The 20,156-nt window shown below is 41.0% G+C and overlaps 1 protein-coding gene across 1 annotated transcript in view; it reads right to left on the minus strand.

Annotated features, from left to right (window-relative positions):
- LOC124114120 (neurocalcin homolog) overlaps window positions 1–19,897 on the minus strand; it is a 116,427-nt gene extending 96,530 nt beyond the window's left edge. Inside the window, exon 1 of the mRNA XM_046474677.2 lies at window positions 19,784–19,897. The gene's annotated coding sequence lies outside the window, so the exon portion shown is untranslated. The remainder of the gene's footprint in view (window positions 1–19,783) is intronic.
- Window positions 19,898–20,156: the final 259 nt, after the last annotated feature.

The following is a 20,156-nucleotide window of genomic DNA, read 5'->3' on the forward strand; positions in this document are numbered from 1 at the left end:
ATCACCGGTCGATTCCAAGAAAACGTGTGTACAGCTGATTGCTGTTTCCAGCTTAGTTTACGAGAAAATACGCAAGGTAATCTTAATCCCTAAATATAAAACAATGCCTAGCAGAACAATAAATACTATTTAAACGGTAAATAAACATGTCTGGTGATTTTTTATCTCAAATTTCGAATTTGTACTGACGAAGTTTCTCAGCACCCGTTCGTTTGCCGGACTTCGCTGAAAGGGTACGGTGTAAAAAATTTCTGCGCATAATATTCAAATTTCTTTTTTTCCAAAATATTGAACCCGCTAGAGGGGGGTGCGCATTATACATGGGTGTGCACTATACTCAAGAAAATACGGTATATCCTATACAGCAAATGCAAGTCAATAATGTTTGGCAAATCTAGATTACTGCAGTAGCTGAATATGAAGAAAGTCTCTGGGCTCCTTTTTATTATAGTTTATAACTATTATTTAACAACTGTTTCTTCTGTAAAATATGTGTATTACAGAGACTAGATGTCAGTCTATCCCTATTGATAAAATCTTGATTGTAGCATACAGCAAGTCAGTGGTAGCATGTAAAACCATCATGCATGCACAATTCTATGGACAGAAACATCACATAAATCAAAACATTTCACCCAGTCAAATATGAAGCTATTTGAGGAAAAGATGTGTTTGATAAACCCAACACGCTTCCTTTAAGGCAATTTACTTCTGTGTGTATGGAGAGCAAACTTGAAAAGCAAGTTCAGTTCCTGGTGATTCTATCAATAATGCAAATGAAGCCATTATACTTATTCAAAAGAACATATGATGCAACTAATGAATCTTCCTTGTATCACAAAGCGCAGATCAATTTCTTGACAGAGGAAACTTTCCATTGTGTAAAATAAATACTGCTATTTATGAAACTTCCTCAATATGAAATACAATCTAAGTCAGTGTTAAAAATACCCGCCTGCCCAACAGCCAGACACGGGCTATTATGCGGACAGATGGTCAGTTTTGGAAAGGTGCATCTCTCTCTCTATCTCTCTCTCTCTCTCGTAAAACCCCATTTCACCTCACATATTATTGTATTCCCAAAATTACCTGACCATTCTAGTTTTAATTCAATGTAAGGGGTAGAGTAACTGTAAACGCTAAACCCATTATTCAGTCATTTCTTTGTATGTTGGTATCTGTCCTCATTTTCTTTTGGCCAAATGCTCAAAATTATCCAATCAGAACGCATTTCGTTAATGTTTTAGGCTTGTTTTGTTTATAACAGTGCATTTCTTTTTCGTTTCAACTTTCATGTAATTGGTATAGTAAGAATGTACGGGGGAAGTTAGGTGATTTTTCGTTAGTCTGCAATCTCGAACCAATCTGATTATACAAACAAAAAGATAAATTCATCTGGGAAATCAGGTCTGTCATAAACCTTTTCAAAATTCATTATGATGCATTCCGAAACACAAACGAAAACATAAACGTGACGACATTTGAGGTTCGAGGGCAAATTTCATGATTCTTGTAATGGCCGCTTCAACAGAGGTCGCGATGTTAACGGGAATGTAGTGAAGGTGTAACACGCTGCGAAGGAGCTTGGTATTCTACAAAAATGTTATGCCTACTGTGTGTATGGAGCCCTGGTTAATGTTGCCAAAATGGCAACACTAGAAATGGCCATGTGTTCTGTAATTATGGATCTGAGTTTTCAGATATGGATGAATCAGACTTGGAATTTGATGAATAAAATTTTCAATGAGTTAAAGTTACTAAGTTATCAATCCACCAGTATGATGTTCTTTTCTGGAAACTAACATCAAATGGTACTATTCTTATGTTTACTCTTTTCTTTTCTTTTGCCTAGAAATGTTTGGACAGGCAACTTTTAATCTGGTTTTGTAAGTTTGCAATGTTGCCAGAACGATTGTCTGACAGTAATTTGGGGGAATTTTATAAACTGTCCTTTGAGAGACATTGAATGCGAAGTCTACACAAGTTATAATGCTGTATACCTGATAGCATCACTGCAGTCCCTGAATGTATGATGAGAAGCTGTATTGAATACAGGGCCTGAAATAGTGCAAGACTTGAGACGGGCCCAGGCAGTTCTACAAATACATCCTTGAGTTCCCTGTATGATGGGAGGAAGTGGCTGTATTGAATACAGGACTTGAGACGGACCCAGGCAGTTCTACAAATACATCCTTTAGTTCCCTGTATGATGGGAGGAAGTGGCTGTATTGAATACAGGACTTGAGACGGACCCAGGCAGTTCTACAAATACATCCTTTAGTACCCTGTATGATGGGAGAACGACGTGATCAGTGGGAGAATTGTCAAAGAACAAACCATGCTTGCGAGATCAAACTATGACCTTCAAACTATTGATTAAAGATGAAGGCAAAATGCTAAATGCAAAAAGGGAGCATAGATGTTGATTAACGAAAGCACATAAAAATAGCTTCTGAATGATAAGAGACAAATATATAGAAAAATGGAAAAGGCAATGCTTTTAAAGGGTAGCTTATCAGGACAATCCTATAAGGGTTACTTCAATCTTGAAAGGCCAAAGGTTCACCTGAATGTATGTTCTATAACTATCTATTAAACTATGTGATAACACTTTCAATAACAAGTTTCACTTTAAGAAACACCAAATAAGTATTACCAGTTTCCCCAGTCAGCATCCCGGCATAAGCTGCCAAAATCTACCCCCCTTCGGAGTATACCCGGGTAGATTCTGTGAGATTCTACCCCCCTTTCCCGGAATCTACCCCCAAGGGGTATAATCTGGGAGTTCCCAGAATTTTCCCCGATGTAGATAACGCCGCACTCAGTAATATTCCAGCTATATGACAGTGGTCGGTAAATAATCGAGTCTGGGCCAGATAATCCAGTTATTGATATCAAGAGCATCGATCCATGCAATTGGGATGCAATGACATGCATCAACCAAGTCAGCGGGCTTGACGACGTGATCCTGTTAGTTGGCTCTTACGACAAGCATAGTTGCCTTTTATGGCAAACATGGGTTGCTAGAGATCTATTTTAACCCAGATCTTCACGGATGTCACGGGTTTGAGAAGACTTTCAGTCCTATCACAGCATGCCACCTTAGTGTCATAGGATAACCACAAAAAAGGGTAAGGCACTGTCAAGACTAACTGACATGATTTGGGTAAATCTAGATTTAAACCCACAACCTGTGGTTTCAACATGAGAAAGAGTCACAACTTCCTTCAGAGTTTGAGATAGCCATTGGTCACCAGTCACAGACAGATAAAAATTCAGTTTGACAGATGGTCTGTTTAAGTAGTCAGGTTTATGACAGACAGAAAAGCTAAGAAAAAAATCACATGTTTCGCAATTTAATAATTAAAAAGTAAATATCAAAGATTAGTCCTACATAAACTATCGATTCAATAAAACAATCCACAGCCATAAAAAATCGTAATAATTGAAATTCTGAGCAGGGGGTGTCTTTGCATCGTACTATCAACATCATAGGGAAACGCTGTCAGGAGCTACAGTGACTAAGTCAAGCCCTTTTCTTATTGCAACTTTCATTGGCCACATCATATATATACATCTAATCACGAAGGGTATTGCATTGATTTGTTAAGGTTCGTCCACCATTTTTGTGGATTTGTAAGCACGTGGCATAAGCAATTTTTGTGTTTTCTGGATTTGACTTATTGACTTTTGAAATTGACTTTTTACATTTCTTGGGTCGAAGTCATTGAACTATACACAGCTTCTTGCGTCAAAATCACTGCTTCAGACCAGTGGGCCACCACTGCCCAGCTTTAAAAAGATGAATACAAATGGCCAAACATCTACAACCAGTTTGTTCTTATAGATATTAAAAGTGCAACATAAAATTTCAAATGACTTGCTTTCTTGTTTCTGCAGAAAAAAAAGTTCAACTATATCTCACCAAATTGATCTTTCGAGAAACGTATATGCAAAATGGTACAGTTTTATTCATGTTCAGGAAACAGACATGCCACTTGCTAGAATTATATTTCATATCTAAATCTAGGCAAACTGTTTCTTCCTGCTATTTGCCATAAAGACCAAATTGTATTTCTAATTAAGTCATCAACAATCAAAACATGCCAAGGACTAGTTCTCCGTCCCCGGAGGGGAGGCAAACGTGTTATGAATAAAATATTCCACTTCCCAATAGAAACAGGTCTGGGTAACAGTAAACACAAGCTCTCTGTCTCCATGCTGCAACAGTAAAGTAGCTCCCTCGTCCATCTGTCCTTAACAGTGCATGTTTGGGACAAAACATGACAATAAAGACACAACACTTAGATTTACTACCTGTATACCTGAATGAATTTACATAACAGAGCTGAGGGAACAGGTAAAAATCAATTAATTTCCTTTGAAATAAGCACCTGCCAATGTCAGTCCACTTAAATTGAATCTGATTAAACATTTAGAAAAACTTGCAACAGACAAACTCCATCCAGGCCCAATCTAATGGTATCGGCTACATGCATTGATAGCATGCACTAACCATGAAGGAGAGAACTGGCACAATCAATACAACATTCCACATTGGTTACTTTCAACCCGGGGTTCCTACAGTTGGATCCTGCTCTCCACAGGGATGCTGAAGAAGGCTGCAAGATTGCTATTCAAGAATTGACTTGAATATTATTTGTTTTGGAGGTTTAGCAGTACACTTCCATAAATGCAAAAATATACTGAAATTAAGCATAAGTAAAGTAAGTGAAATAGATAAGTAAATAATAATTCAGACTGCTTATATTAGCATTAACACAAAAACACTGTAGACAACAATGTGAAATAATGACATTCAGCGCAATTATGCAACACAAGACAACACCTCTCATCAGGAAATAAAGACACAACCCAGTATTGAACATGGCCTCGATCTTTTTCCATTTATGGAAACATAAACGAAATAAATAATTGCTTGGTTAACCAATCAAGTGCCTTGGAGTTGCTTGCAATGTATTGTGTTGTATTCTACTGGGTTTCTCTTGTAGTTTCCTTCCCTGTGATGTACAACAGTTTCAACTTCCTCCGTGCCCGCCTCTGGCATTCTGCATCTCAACTCTTCTACAATCACAGCCAACATCTGGGACAACAAGAAACTGTTAAGCTGAACTCTTTTTAACCATTCATCATTTAAGACGTATTATCATTATTATTTATGGCGGACTCCTCGACACTTGATAATCAAGTTGTCACTCTAATAGTATCAACATTTGCCACAGTGCAAGGACACTTCTAATAACTTGTGGATCTTTTGTAAAGAGATAAGGTTAGTTCTTAAATCTATATTTCATTCAAAATACAATGTTTTATTTGAGTGTGTTTTTTCCTTATGTTTGTCTTCGGACTCACCTAACCATATACTGTAACTTGGTGATTTCTCTTACCCAACTGTAATAATGAAAGGTTTCCTTGTTTCCAGGCTTGGTAATGAGGGCAATAAACGGGACAGAAATACACATCCTTTACACAATCACGTATCAAATTTGTTGGGTAGACAAGTTTCCCAACTTCCTGTTAGTTGATGGCGTTCCCTGACAGAACTTCCTGTCAGTCGATGGTGTTTCCTGACAGCAATGTCTGACATAGCACCCTTCATGGATAGTTTACTTTCTTCTCACAGACCGTGAATGGAATGAGGAAGTCAGTGAGTTAGGCTTAGGCCACACAAACCTGTGTGCACGTGTGTGTGGTGTGTACTTGTGTGAGTGTGGTGTGTGTGCTATGTGCATTGGCATGTGTGTGTGTAGTGTGTGCATGTGTGGTGTGTGGTGTGTGGTGTGTGCAGTGTGTGTGTGCTGTGTGTGCATGTGTGTGTGTACATGTGTGTGTTGTGTGTACATGTGTACATGTGTGTGTGGTGTGTACATGTGTATGTGGTATGTACGCGAGTGTGTGGTGTGTGCATGTGTGTGTCTGGAATAAAGTCAATGTTATAGTGCTAGCCCACTGAGATACCATGTGACAGTCGAACATGGCCACCCACTCAGTATAGCCGACCAGTCCTTGTTTTATCCCCTGTAATGCAGAGCGCCAGGCAGTTTAACAACAAGTACCATCTTTTAACGTCTTCTGGTATGACTGAACCACCCACCTTCCACTCTGGGCAGACTCTCTATCCACTAGACCACAGAGGCAGTCTTTGTGGGGAACTGAACCTGGATCAACCTTTGGCATGATAAGCAAATGCATTCACCACTAAACCACTCACAGGATCCTTAGGTTTAGAGCAGGAATGTACAGTCAGCAATATCAGGTAATAATCAAGATTTGTTTGTTTGTTGTTTAAAGCAGCACTCAACAATATTCCATCGAGTCTGGATCAGACAATCCAGTGATTGATATCATGTGCATCAATCTATGCAATTGGGATACGACGGCATGCATCAACCAAGTCATTGAGCCTGACCACCATTGTCGCCTCTTACAAACAAGCATGGGTTGCTGAAGACCAGTTCTAACCCAGATCTTCGTAGGTCTGAAACAGCATCGAACAGTTCATTGGTTCAATGATGGCCTGTCTGAGCTTAATGTGAGAAGAAAGTCCAAAATGGAACTGGTTGTCAACACTCACCCTTAGTACTGTGTCAACTGACTGGGATAATATATCGGGTAAATTAGTGGACTCTGTCACACAAAAAATAAACAATAGACTATGACCAAACATGTTTATGACATGAGAATAAGCTCTTTCATCTCAACTAAACATTGTAACATGAAATAATCTTGTTTTCAATATCGGAATCATATGCAAACTTATCTGATGTAACTAAGTATCTATTTCTGTACAGAATATATATAATATAAAAGAAGTCATTCTTTTAATGTTCCTTAAACAAAAATGAATTAAGCCTCTGTATAATGATAATCTGGCTGTCATTTTGTTAATTGGTAGCCACTGCAGACAACTGGGAAACCCGGACAACACTTCCTGTCAGTCATTGGTCTGCAGGGATTCTGATTGGCCAGCTGAGGCCCCATCCATCTTCCTGTAAACTACACGGATTACCCTGGCTGTATCCTCCTGGGAACACGCCTCACCAACATGACTTATTTATCAACGTCCTCAGGCTGACCAGGACATCAACTCTAGCTGGCACTCAGGGACAGTCTCTTTACTTCATAGCACACACAAATAGTTGGGAGTTCTTCAAGCGTTGGCTTAAACGGTATCAGTGAGTGAGTGAGTGAGTGAGTGAGTGAGTGAGTGAGTGAGTGAGTGAGTGAGTGAGTGAGTGAGTGAGTGAGTGAGTGAGAAGTAATAATGATCTAAGCGCTGTTTCAGTTTCATCACTGTGTAAACAAAACGCAGACGGAAGCCGAAAGTCCAGTTTGTATGCATAACCACTGTAGTGAGACATACAAGCACAGGTAAGGTGCTGTAGTGAGACATACAAGCACAGGTAAGGTGCTGTTGTGAGACATACAAGCACAGGTAAGGTGCTGTTGTGAGACATACAAGCACAGGTAAGGTGCTGTAGTGAGACATACAAGCACAGGTAAGGTGCTGTTGTGAGACATACAAGCACAGGTAAGTTGCTGTTGTGAGACATACAAGCACAGGTAAGGTGCTGTTGTGAGACATACAAGCACAGGTAAGTTGCTGTGGTGAGACATACAAGCACAGGTAAGGTGCTGTTGTGAGACATACAAGCACAGGTAAGGTGCTGTAGTGAGACATACAAGCACAGGTAAGGTGCTGAGGGAGAACCATCATCAGAGGAGAATCTGGTATTTGAAGTAAAGGGTTACAACTCGGAATAAAATGTTTACAACTGTTATCAAATCCAGGAAATCGTGGTGTATGATTAAGAATATTTGCACATGCTCTTGAATCCCCTCAAACAACAATAATAATTTCAAGATGACAGACATGCATATTAAGGTATCCAATATTTGGTAACCTGTGGTGCAATACTTGGTGTCCGTCCTACTTGAAACTGAGACATACAGTGGTGTTTACAAAGGAGTTCAAGACATACCACTGACCACTCATCCCCAGACCAATAACTAACACTACACAGGAACAGCCACACATTTATGACTCTCTTGAAAGGAAGACATCACACTAATTCCTAAAGCTTAAATTCTGAGGACTAAGGAGACTTGCCATAAATATGTAATTTGATCACCCTGAGGAAACCAACGTCCAAAGTTCAGATATTTATATGTTCATTGCGTTGTATGGCACTGATGTTGACACCAGCCCCCCCCCCAGTGCAAAAGGCCGTTATGTCAGGTATCACAAGTATCACTGTAGTCACTTCTCTCATTGGGTATATATGTGTGAGTGAGTCCAAGTATGACGTGGCATCGTCATTATTTCAGCCATATAGCGATGAGAAAGAGTTTTAATAGCCACAAGTATGTCATATAATTACATCAGAGTTATATTCAAAAATAAGATTGGGTATGTGTACTGAATACTGCATGGTGAGTGAGTGAGTGAGTGAGTGAGTGAGTGAGTGAGTGAGTGAGTGAGTGAGTGAGTGAGTGAGTGAGTGAGTGAGTGAGTGAGTGAGTGAGTGAGTGTTTCACACCACAATGCTCCAAGTGCATTATGGGGCCTGAATGAGTTACAGTGAAGTCACCAGTGAAGATCCGGATTACAATAGGTCTTCAGCAACCCATTCTTGCCGTAAAAGGCCACTAACAGGATCAGGTGGTCAGGCTTTCTCACTTCGTAGATACATGTCATCGTATCCCTATTGTGTAGATCAATGTATGGTCTAGACTTGATTATTTACAGACTGCTGTCATATAGCTGGAATATTGCCGCGTGTGGCAGGAAACAATAAACATACATCAATTGTGGGGCAAACAGGGTTGTATGAGCTGAACGTGCTTGTATGGCACAAGACTGAAGGTCGATGTGTGTACATTAACGTACAGTTCATCAAAACACCCGCTATCATTAACAAATTACAAAGAGTTATCTCAGTGAAATATTCGGGTATGACCATTAGACCTTTCTTGTAACTACAATGAGACTCGATCTCGGTATGACAAACAGGGTCAACTGTGTCACAACAAGCAAGTGACGTCACATCAAACACTCTGACGTCCCGATGTCCGCACAACCCCACCAACTGACTTGCTTTCCTGAGACAGGACTGGCCAATCAGATAGCGATATTTTTAACGAGTAAATGATAAAACTGTGTCTGGACCAGGGATAAAAGTGAGTGCATAATGCTTATCTGTTTAGCAGCTTGCCGTACTTATCCCAGGTGCCAGATGAGTGATTATGGATTTGATTCCATCTCTGGTAGTTTCATGGTCTCGTATACTGTGTCACTTAGAAAAATATGCTGGCATCAGAAAATAATGAGGCAACTTGATTTCCTTGACTGGAAACATAGAAGGGTGAGAAATGAGGCGTTCACCACTTCACAGTTTGATGTCTTTTGGACTCAGAAATATTGTAATGCTATTGGCCACCTCAATACCCATGTGTGGAGTCCTATTTAAGGAACAAAACCGATCCCTGGGGTGAGAAGCAAATGTTGTAACCACTGAACTAAACTACCTCACTGATGAGAAAACATAATCGAGTATCTTGTGTATTGCATGTCAAACCTATTCTTATAAATATCATGGACCTATTCACCATCAAAGCTTCATTTCGGAAATGATGTGACCACCTCCATTGGTCCAATCCCTAATTAGCATAGAATGTCTCTCACTCATGAGAGTACTTTAATTGGATGGCTATTTTCAGTGTTGTGACATCTGAATCCATTTCAGTAAGAAGCAATGTAAGGGAATGGGTCCAGGGTATACAGTAAACTACGGTTATAACAAACTCAAAGGGGCCACTAATTTAGTTCATTATAGTGAGTGAGTATGGTTTAATGCCGCTTTTAGCAATATTCCAGCAATATCACGGCGGGGTACACCAGAAATGGGCTTCACACATTGTACCCATGTCGGGAATCGAACCCGAGTCTTCGGCGCGACGAGTGAACGCTTTAACCACTAGGCTACCCGACCGCCCCTTAGTTCATTATAACCGTAGTTTGTTATAAGCATATATACAGCAAATGGAGGGGATCCAAACACTTTTCGTTATATCCATCAGTTTGTTATAAGTGTGTTCGTTATAAACGTAGTTTACTGTATGTCTATATTAAACTATGGAATAAGGATAGTCGTAGATCTGCGACAGTCGTAAGTCTCTGTTAACCATACAATTATGAGCTTTGTGGACTACGGCCCTGTTCTGGTCATGGAACAGCCTTGGGGCGGGGGGCCTCAATTTGAGGCCCTCCCCCAGACTCTAAATCACAGCATCTTCCCTGAAGAGAGGTTTCCATTATGCCATTATGCACTGTATGAACTATGATATCTCAATATTTGTTTTATTTATGACTGTGGTAGGTCTTCCCTCGTAACTCTATATCTTAAAATAGACTTATGACTGTGGTAGGTTTACGACCATCGTGACTCTATATGATAACAAAGATTAACGACTGTCATTGTGCTACAAATGTGGCTCAATTCTTTGAAGTTCACACTGAGCCAAGAGTTCTTCCGTGAGCCTCACCAGCTCAATACGATGTCAACAGAGATGACGCTACCACTTTTGGCAGCCATGGCAGATACAGATGTCAATAATGGAACAAATACACACACCTCTAATTTCTATAGGGTCGCGTCACTGAACACAGAATGCCAAACACACAAGGGACGGACACCATGAACCATCTCCTCACACGTCTACTGTCTAACTCCAAGTCACAACACACCACTCCATGGCGGGAATCAGTGGAGGAAGCTCTTGAGGCTCAATACAGTTGACTAACATATTATTCATGTTACATGCTCAAACTCTTGGCTTTACCATGCATGTTTAGGAACGTTCTTGAACATTCCTACTCCTAATTCGAATACCTTTGTCATTCAAGACGAAGCAGACCTTTTAAATTTGAAGATTCAGGTATTTGCTGTCAATCTTTGGCAAACATCTTGAATGAGCATGATGTACAGTTTCTTTTGTATTTGTCATGTTCTGCTGACCAAATGCAAGTCTGATGAGTATCTTAATATCCTTACATGCCGCTGTCTTGGTGTAAATAGTTCCTGAACATGGAACACACAAGTACCTCTAGAACTACAGAATCAAATCAGGCAGTCATGTGAAAAATAACATTTGAATTAGACTGACTATACCACCATTGTGTTGAAGAGACTGATAGTTACTTACGCCTTTTCCCAAAAAGTGGATGAGAAAAGTTCGGAATTACTGTGGAGTAGTACAACTGACTTCTGAATACTTTGCAATGACTGGATGACATCTGAAACACACAGTTGATGGTCGGGTGAACTAATTCTGTTCCTACCTTCATGGGGGCTCGGTTGTCTTCCATATAGAGGTGGTAAGAGAAGGTGTCATCACAAGAAGACACATGGCCTTGTTTAACACTGCTTTTTGCAACATTCGATCAGACCGTCATAGACATCAACAATGGGCTTTATCATTCATAATGGCTTCAGCTTTGTAATAAGGGATCTCACAATAATTGGAACATATTACAATGTTGCAAATGAGGAGTGAGCAATGTTTAAAGCTGTATTTTTGTGGGCAAAATCCGAGCGACATTTTCGTATTATGTTCACCAAAGAAGCAGCTTTGTAACAAGAGTCATCTGAAGACGACAAGTCCCTCCTGCCCCCACGTATTCCACAGAACAAATCATCTGACTGTTACAGTAAGTCCAACTTGATGAGAGAACTTCTGTCTAATCTGTCTGTCTGTATACAAGAGTAGTCATTGAGCTTTCACAACAATACCATGGATTTGGACTTGGAACTTTGCATTTCTATGTGAAGTACACACGAATATGAACAGAGTCAATGTCAAACTTGTTGCCGTGGAAATTCTAAAAATCCCTTAACAGCCAAACACACCAGTTGACAACCTGGCCTTAATGTGTCCAAAGTTTCATGAAAGAATATCTATTAGTTTCAGAGATATGGTCTGGTCAAACACACTACTATGAACACAGTCAAAGTAAAACTTGTAAACTAGCAAAAGGCACCAATTTATCCCGATTAACATATCCACCAAGTTTTGACAAAAAATCGTGAAAGGTTTTGGATTTGGATCTCCGTTAGTTAAGTCTAACTTCCAGCAATATCACGGTGGAGGACTCCAGAAATGGACTTCACACATTGTACCTAGGTGGGGAATTGTTGCCAGGACTTCAGTATGACCAGCGCACACTTTAACCACAAGGCGACCCAACTGCCCCCAAGGTGGCAGAACTGCTACAGTATCAGGATACAAATGTCAAGAACAGCTTGGTAATTATTTGAAATTCACAAGAATTAAATATTTATACACTAAACCGCGGAATATTCTAAAATAGGTGGAGCACGGCATATCAGACTGTCTGATATAGATGATAAATCAAGTAAAACAAAAGAAACATGGACTCTAAATGTCAACTCAAGCATCGAGTGTTGGCAATTGTCAAATCAACAGCTATATAAACATCTGTCGTCTATACATACACGTTTCATCGCATCATAAACTTCCCACACAACTACAACATGAAATGTTAATGTTAATGCTCAATAAATATATTACAAATGATTCCATAGCATTTCATTGGCTAATCAAGCATTGCTTTTTTGTATTTGTTTCCACAGTGTAAATGCTCATCCACCCTTTGCACTTTTCATGGTATCAGCTATTTCAGTCTGACAAGAAATTCACAACAGTGCGTGAGTGAGTGAGTGAGTGAGTGAGTGAGTGAGTGAGTGAGTGAGTGAGTGGGTGGGTGGGTGGGTGAGTGAGTGAGTGAGTGAGTGAGTTTTAAATGCCACTATTTCAATATATCACGGTGTGTCAGCTAGGTTTGGGAGGAAAGGCTGATGTGATGCACGTCATAGACGTTTATCATGAGCATGGATATGTTGCTGACAACCACAGAAACTTTAATTGCCAGGTGAATCTGTGATTCAAAAATACTTTCATAGGTTTCGGGCACATTTAAGGCATGCCTAAGAGAAGCAGGTTCCTGTGGCGCCTTAGACAACTTGACCACCCAACAACATAACACAACAACAACAAAACATTTAGAACTTTACAAATTTTATGTTTCGCTACGCATGATGGGTCAGTTAAATGTGGGAGGAAAGCCTGAACAATTAGGTGTCGTAGATGCTTACCACTTGGACGAGTAAGTGTGTTAAAGTGTTAAGTCACGTCAACTCTATTTAAGCCATACTGTGCCCGTATCAGTTATGAACTTTATATCATATAACATCCTATCAAACCAGTGCATGTTAAAAGAAATACCTTTAAACCATGTTTGAGAATACTGAAAATGCTTAAGTATCAAACAATGATTACAACACATTAACAAGGGCTATAGACGGACAGCAACCAGCCAGTTAGTGTGTGTGGATGCTTGCACTATTCTGGACTAATGCTGGAGTAGCCCAAAAATACCATTCCAGAGTTTAAAAATGGATACCTCACTCAGACACAATACAATAGTCCTTGTTTTATCCCCTTAATGCCAAGGCCCAGGCAAGCTGACAACAAGTACCATCTTTAAACTTCTTTTGGTATATCACACCGAGATTGAACCCTTGACCTCCCCCCTCTATGGGCAGACTCTCTATCCACTAGACCACAGATGCAGTCAAATCCTACAGAATAGAACTGTTACTGGATTTGACAGTCATACAATACATTGAACCTTACTCAGGTGTGGTAGCAGTACAAATGAATCAGCACTGTACATGTCCCTACAGGTATGCGTGAGAGTTCTGTTTTGTGGCCAATCATTAATGAGTGAGTATTGTTTTATGCCACCACCGTATTTTCAGCAACTTGAAGCAGCACACAAGCTCCCGTCTCATCAAACCCTGTGGTTAGTCATCTCCAACTGCATGTGAGCAGCACATCCACGCACTGATTGTCAGCATGTCTTGGATTACAAGATAATGTTCTACATTGTGTTTCTAACCACATTGTAATGACAATTCCAGCATTTAGTCGCCTATAATTGGAAGGAACTTTAGTGAAATCAATGACTAGTGATTACTCTCAGCAAGAACACCTCTGCCATATTGGAACCGACTGTTGCCAGGGGCACAAGAATTACAACAACATGAGATACTGGACACCAATGCAGGTCTAACCTTGGCGGTGTTGTCAGCGGACGAAAATGTCCACTATCCATCTCTGGAATAAGGATAATACTTTGGAGTGTGGGGTTTTAGCAGTTGTGTCCCTGCGGAGGGAATGAAGAGAGCCCATGTAACGTGTAAAAACAGTGGACATACTGGCATCGGACGTATGGTCTGTTATGTGTCACAACTCATTGTTTGTTGTTTAAAGTCACACTCAGCTATAAGTAAGCAACCTTTAAAGAGACAAACACCCTGAATCAAATAATTCAGTGACTGATACGAGTACAATTTGTTGGGGTTCTAGGATCAGTTTTCGATATAAAAAAATTGCCAGGCTGCCATCAGGACCCAAAGACTTTAGAAGCTGAAGAAGACAAATTTGTCATCAGACAAATAAGAGTGACAAAACCCTTTCCTTTATCAAAAGAAAACTCTGCTTAAAGCAGAATCCCTTGTTTGATTCCGACAATACCAAAACGTGTGTATTAATCCCTATCAAAATGATGACACCAGGGCCCACTTGCACAATCTTAGCACTAAGATGAACTCCAATACTTTAACATAGGCTTGCGATAATCTTAGCGCTAAGATGGCTTTGTGCAAGTGGGCCCTAGTGCTCATGAAGCTAATCCTACCTAGAAGAAGATGTTAGGTTCTTGATAACAGAATAAACATACATGCTCCCAACAAGTGGTGTGTTCCAAGAGATCACCATCATGTGTGATAGAGCCCTGTTGGCGGACATACACTCATGGATGGTTGATACATATTTCTCACTTTCATCAAATTCTAGGATCAGAACTTTAGGCACGTAATGTGAACTCTTAAAGTAACTTCTATTAATAATCAATTCCATAATCCAACATCCTGCTTGTTTAACAAAGTAGAGAGATAATCACTTCAAAAACATCAAAATCAATGTCAACAAAATAGTGTGTGCATGTAACCATACCCTCATGCTGAGACTGTTTTCTTATCAATATGGAACTTTGTTTAACATAACTATGGAGACATTGATCCTAGCCTGGTCGATCCTACTCTACCTTCTCTATCAACCTTATTAGAGTCAGTTGGCTACTTTACGCTAGCTGACAGATGGTGTGAGGGGACCACAGGTGGACTTTTCAGGTGTACTATTGGAAGAATCAAACCTGAATTGACTTTATATCCTGCCAGTCTGGGGTTTATGTCCTATAACAAGTATAGCCTGCCTGTCTGGAGTTTACGTCCTATAACAAGTATAGCCTGCCTGTCTCGGGTTTATGTCCTATAACAAGTATAGCCTGCCTCTCTCGGGTTTATGTCCTATAACAGCTATATCCTGCCAGTCTGAGGTTTGTGTCCTATAACAGCTATATCCTGCCAGTCTGGGGTTTATGTCCTATAACAAGTATAGCCTGCCAGTCTGGGGTTTACAAACTTTACGTCCTATAACAGCTATATCCTGCCAGTCTGGGGCTTATGTCCTATAACAGCTATATCCTACCAATCTGGGGTTTAGGTCCTATAACAGCTATAGCCTGCCAGTCTGGGGTTTATGTCCTATAACAAGTATAGCCTGCCTGTCTGGAGTTTACATCCTATAACAGCTATATCCTGTCAGTCTGGGGTTTACAAACTTTACGTCCTATAACAGCTATATCCTGCCAGTCTGGGGTTTATGTCCTATAACAGCTATATCCTACCAATCTGGGATTTAGGTCCTATAGCAGCTATAGCCTGCCAGTCTGGGGTTTATGTCCTATAACAAGTATAGCCTGCCTGTCTGGAGTTTACATCCTATAACAGCTATATCCTGCCAGTCTGGGGTTTAGGTCCTATAACAAGTATAGCCTGCCTGTCTCGGGTTTATGTCCTATAACAAGTATAGCCTGCCTGTCTGGGGTTTACAAACTTTACGTCCTATAACAGCTATATCCTGCCAGTCTGGGGTTTACAAACTTTACGTCCTATAACAGCTATATCCTGCCAGTCTGGGGCTTATGTCCTATAACAGCTATATCCTACCAATCTGGGGTTTAGGTCCTATAGCACCTATATCCTGCCTATCTCGGGTTTATGTCCTATAACAAGTATAGCCTGCCTGTCTGGGGTTTATGTCCTATAACAGCTATATCCCTGCCAGTCTGGGGTTTATGTCCTATAACAGCTATATGCTGCCAGTCTAGGGTTTTAGTCCTATAGCACCAATATCCTGCCAGTCTGGGGTTTGAGTCCTATAACAGCTATATCCCTGCCAGTCTGGGGTTTGAGTCCTATAACAGCTATATCCTGCCAGTCTGGGGTTTTAGTCCTATTGCACCAATATCCTGCCAGTCTGGGGTTTGAGTCCTATAACAGCTATATCCTGCCAGTCTTGGGTTTGAGTCCTATAACAGCTATATCCTGCCAGTCTGGGGTTTTAGTCCTATTGCACCAATATCCTGCCAGTCTGGGGTTTGAGTCCTATAACAGTTATATCCTGCCAGTCTGGTTTTTTTGTCCTATAACAGCTATATCCTGCCAGTCTGGGGTTTATGTCCTATAGCAGCTATATCCTGCCAGTCCGGGGTTTATGTCCTATAACAGCTATATCCCTGCCAGTCTGGGGTTTATGTCCTATAACAGCTATATCCTACCAATCTGGGGTTTATGTCCTATAACAGCTATATCCTGCCAGTCTGGGGTTTATGTCCTATAACAGCTATATCCCTGCCAGTCTGGGGTTTATGTCCTATAACAGCTATATCCCTGCCAGTCTGGGGTTTATGTCCTATAACAGCTATATCCTGCCAGTGTGGGGTTTATGTCCTATAACAGCTAAAGCCTGCCAGTCTGGGGTTTATGTCCTATAACAGCTATATCCCTGCCAGTCTGGGGTTTGAGTCCTATAACAGCTATATCCTGCCAGTCTGGGGTTTGAGTCCTATAACAGCTAAAGCCTGCCAGTCTGGGGTTTTAGTCCTATTGCACCAATATCCTGCCAGTCTGGGGTTTATGTCCTATAACAGCTATATCCTGCCAGTCTGGGGTTTGAGTCCTATAACAGCTATATCCTGCCAGTCTGGGGTTTTAGTCCTATTGCACCAATATCCTGCCTGTCTGGAGCTTGGGTCCAACAGCAACTATAGCCTGCCAGTCTTGGGTTTATGTCCTATAACAGCTACATACTCCCCCATCAACAGAGTGAGTGAGTGAGTATGGTTTTACGCCACCTTTAGCAATATTCCAGCAATATCACAGCGGGGGCCACCAGAAATGGGCTTCACACATTGTACCCATGTCAGGAATCGATGGCGTGACGAGCGAACGCTTTAACCACTAGGCTACCCGACCCCCCCCTCCCACCCATCAACAGAAGGAATGGGGCCACATAGTAGGGTACTGAGTCTTTGTTCAAATTATATATGAACTTGTTCAGCCCCACATAGACACTAATGTTTGCGGCCAATTTTATGGTCCTGTGATGTGTTTTGAACACGGACCTTTTGATATGAGGTCAAACACCATGTCCACATGACCAAAAAGGTTTACCCCATCAGCAAGCTGACAAGTTTAGGATGCAATCTGTGGGATGACTCCACACCCTGCTACATATGTAATAAAAAGGCTCCAAGCAATACAGTTATCAGACTCATTATTAACCAGCTCAGTGGATTGTTCCACTTTACACAAGAGATATGCTGTAACTGTGTCTTGATGCAATCAACCATAGCATATGTCTATTTTACCCGATGAAAACTTGGCTGTGTGACAAATGGGAGGACACCAAGTATGAGCATCCATGACTGGTCAGCACTGACCTCAAGTTACTGTAATCAACGTAATTAGCACTGGCACTGGCCAAAGGGGTCCCTCAATGCGATCTTGGATGGAAGTGCTTATCTGGTTGCCGTCTTTCTATGCATGTTTTCACTCTTATCCATGTATAATATTAATGGGGATGGTAATTAGGGAGGGGTTGTCAATTACATTGGACAGCATCGTAAACAACAAGCTGAATACAATGTACCACTGTCCTCACACAAAGGATTCTTATTTCTGTTTGAGTTGTTTCGATATTTCTCACCTATTAGTATGTTCAGGAAATATCAAATTCAAAATAAATAACTTTGGAAAATTGACATATCGTACATGAAGATGACATGAGTGAGTGAGTGAGTATGGTTTTACGCCGCTTTTAGCAATATTCCAGCAATATCACAGCGGGGGTCACCAGAAATGGGCTTCACACATTGTACCCATGTCGGGAATCGAACCCGGATCTTCGGCGTGACGAGCGAACACTTTAACGACTAGGCTACCCGACCGCCAAGAAGATGACATGAAGCTGACAAGGCAAACATGCACCTCCAACACCAGATTGCAGGGCAATAATCCTGTCTGTTCAAAGATCACATGCAGCACAAGGACCATTGGCTTGGGAATGACAAGCATTTGAAATATTCCACTTATATTACAGCAAGGGACACCAAGAACTGGACCCATGAAGACCCTGCTCAAAATAGGTCTTCAGCAACCCATGCTTGCCGTAAAAGGCGATTATGCTTGTCGCATAAGGTGACTAATGGGATCAGGTGGTCAGGCCCACTGACTTGGTTCATGCATGTCATCATATCCCAATTGCGTGGATCGATGCTCATGATGTCAATCACTGGATTATCTGGTCCAGACTTGATTATTTACAAATCGCCATCATATAGCTGGAAAACTGCTGAGTGCGGCGTTAAACAACAAACAAACAACATACCAAGAATGGGCCTCACATCTCGTGACAATGAGAGGAAACAAACCTGGATCTTTCAGTGTGACAAGCAAACACTTACACCACAAGGCTACCCCACAACCCCATTGTCTGGAAACATTCCAGTTCAGAAGTACGCTCACATGTTTTCCATAAGTAATTACGATCAATTCAGTGTAACAGTTCCATATCACATATCAGAGATAACGATTCAACTATTACATACACAACAATAATGACAAGGTATACGCTCATTGAATCATATAACTACACACATTCCCCATCACCCAAACAGCCAATCATGAGAGAGAAATACATTCTGTAAATATCAGGAAGCAAGACACACACTTTCAGTGAGTGATGTATTCATATTTTAAAATTCCCTCTGACTAATTGCCAGATGGCCTGTTTGTGTCAATTTAAGTATGACAAACATGCTAATATTAAAAACATTCACATGAGTAAGGGAATAATTATGCCAGGAAAAAAATAGCTGACAAAGCTTTAGAATGAATAATCATAAAATGTGATGCCAAAAAATATTTTCTTCACTACCAGAGAAAGAAGAGCCTGTGAAGGAATGGCCTGAGTCATCTGCTCTGCATATAAACAAACTGGTATGTCTGGTCCAATGTTCATTACAATGAAACACCTCCTGCAAATGCCACACTGACACCAGTGTGTAACACTTACGTTTATACCACAGTGTCTGTTTTCTCCCGTGTACAGAGCTCTGCGGACTACATTTAATATACATACATATAATATGTAAACAAGACATCACAGTGACATCACAGACAGTGTCCAATATTTGTGTGAGGATGGCACTGCTGGCGGGTGGCTGGACCAAGACGACTAGGGGGTGGGTTCAGGAGGGTGGAATTGAGCCTACCTGCCAAGGAGGAGCTGAATCCAGATCACCTCTAGTATAAACAAAGCGATGTCCAAGCATATACCTGCTCCCAGAGTGTTGCTACTCGTTCTCAGAGCTGCTGAATGAATTAAATATGATGTGCCAAGCTAGCCAATCAGATCGCCAGGAAATTATCAATCACATGACCCTGCTGAAGCAGCAGTGGATCAATACATCCTAGAGCATGTGAGGGTCGGAGAGGGGAGGGTTGGCGACTGTCCGGACACTTGGACAGACGGACAGAGCTACTGGTGACACACACAGTCTACTGGGCTGAGATGTGGTGGACACTTGTCTCCCTGTCACGGCAGCCAAGTCTTATAAATTATGCAGAATGAGTCGTATGGTGCCG

This window comes from Haliotis rufescens, unplaced genomic scaffold (genome assembly GCF_023055435.1).
Source record: "Haliotis rufescens isolate VD_foot unplaced genomic scaffold, xgHalRufe1.0.p SCAF_2, whole genome shotgun sequence".
Classification (NCBI taxonomy): Eukaryota; Metazoa; Mollusca; class Gastropoda; order Lepetellida; family Haliotidae; genus Haliotis; species Haliotis rufescens.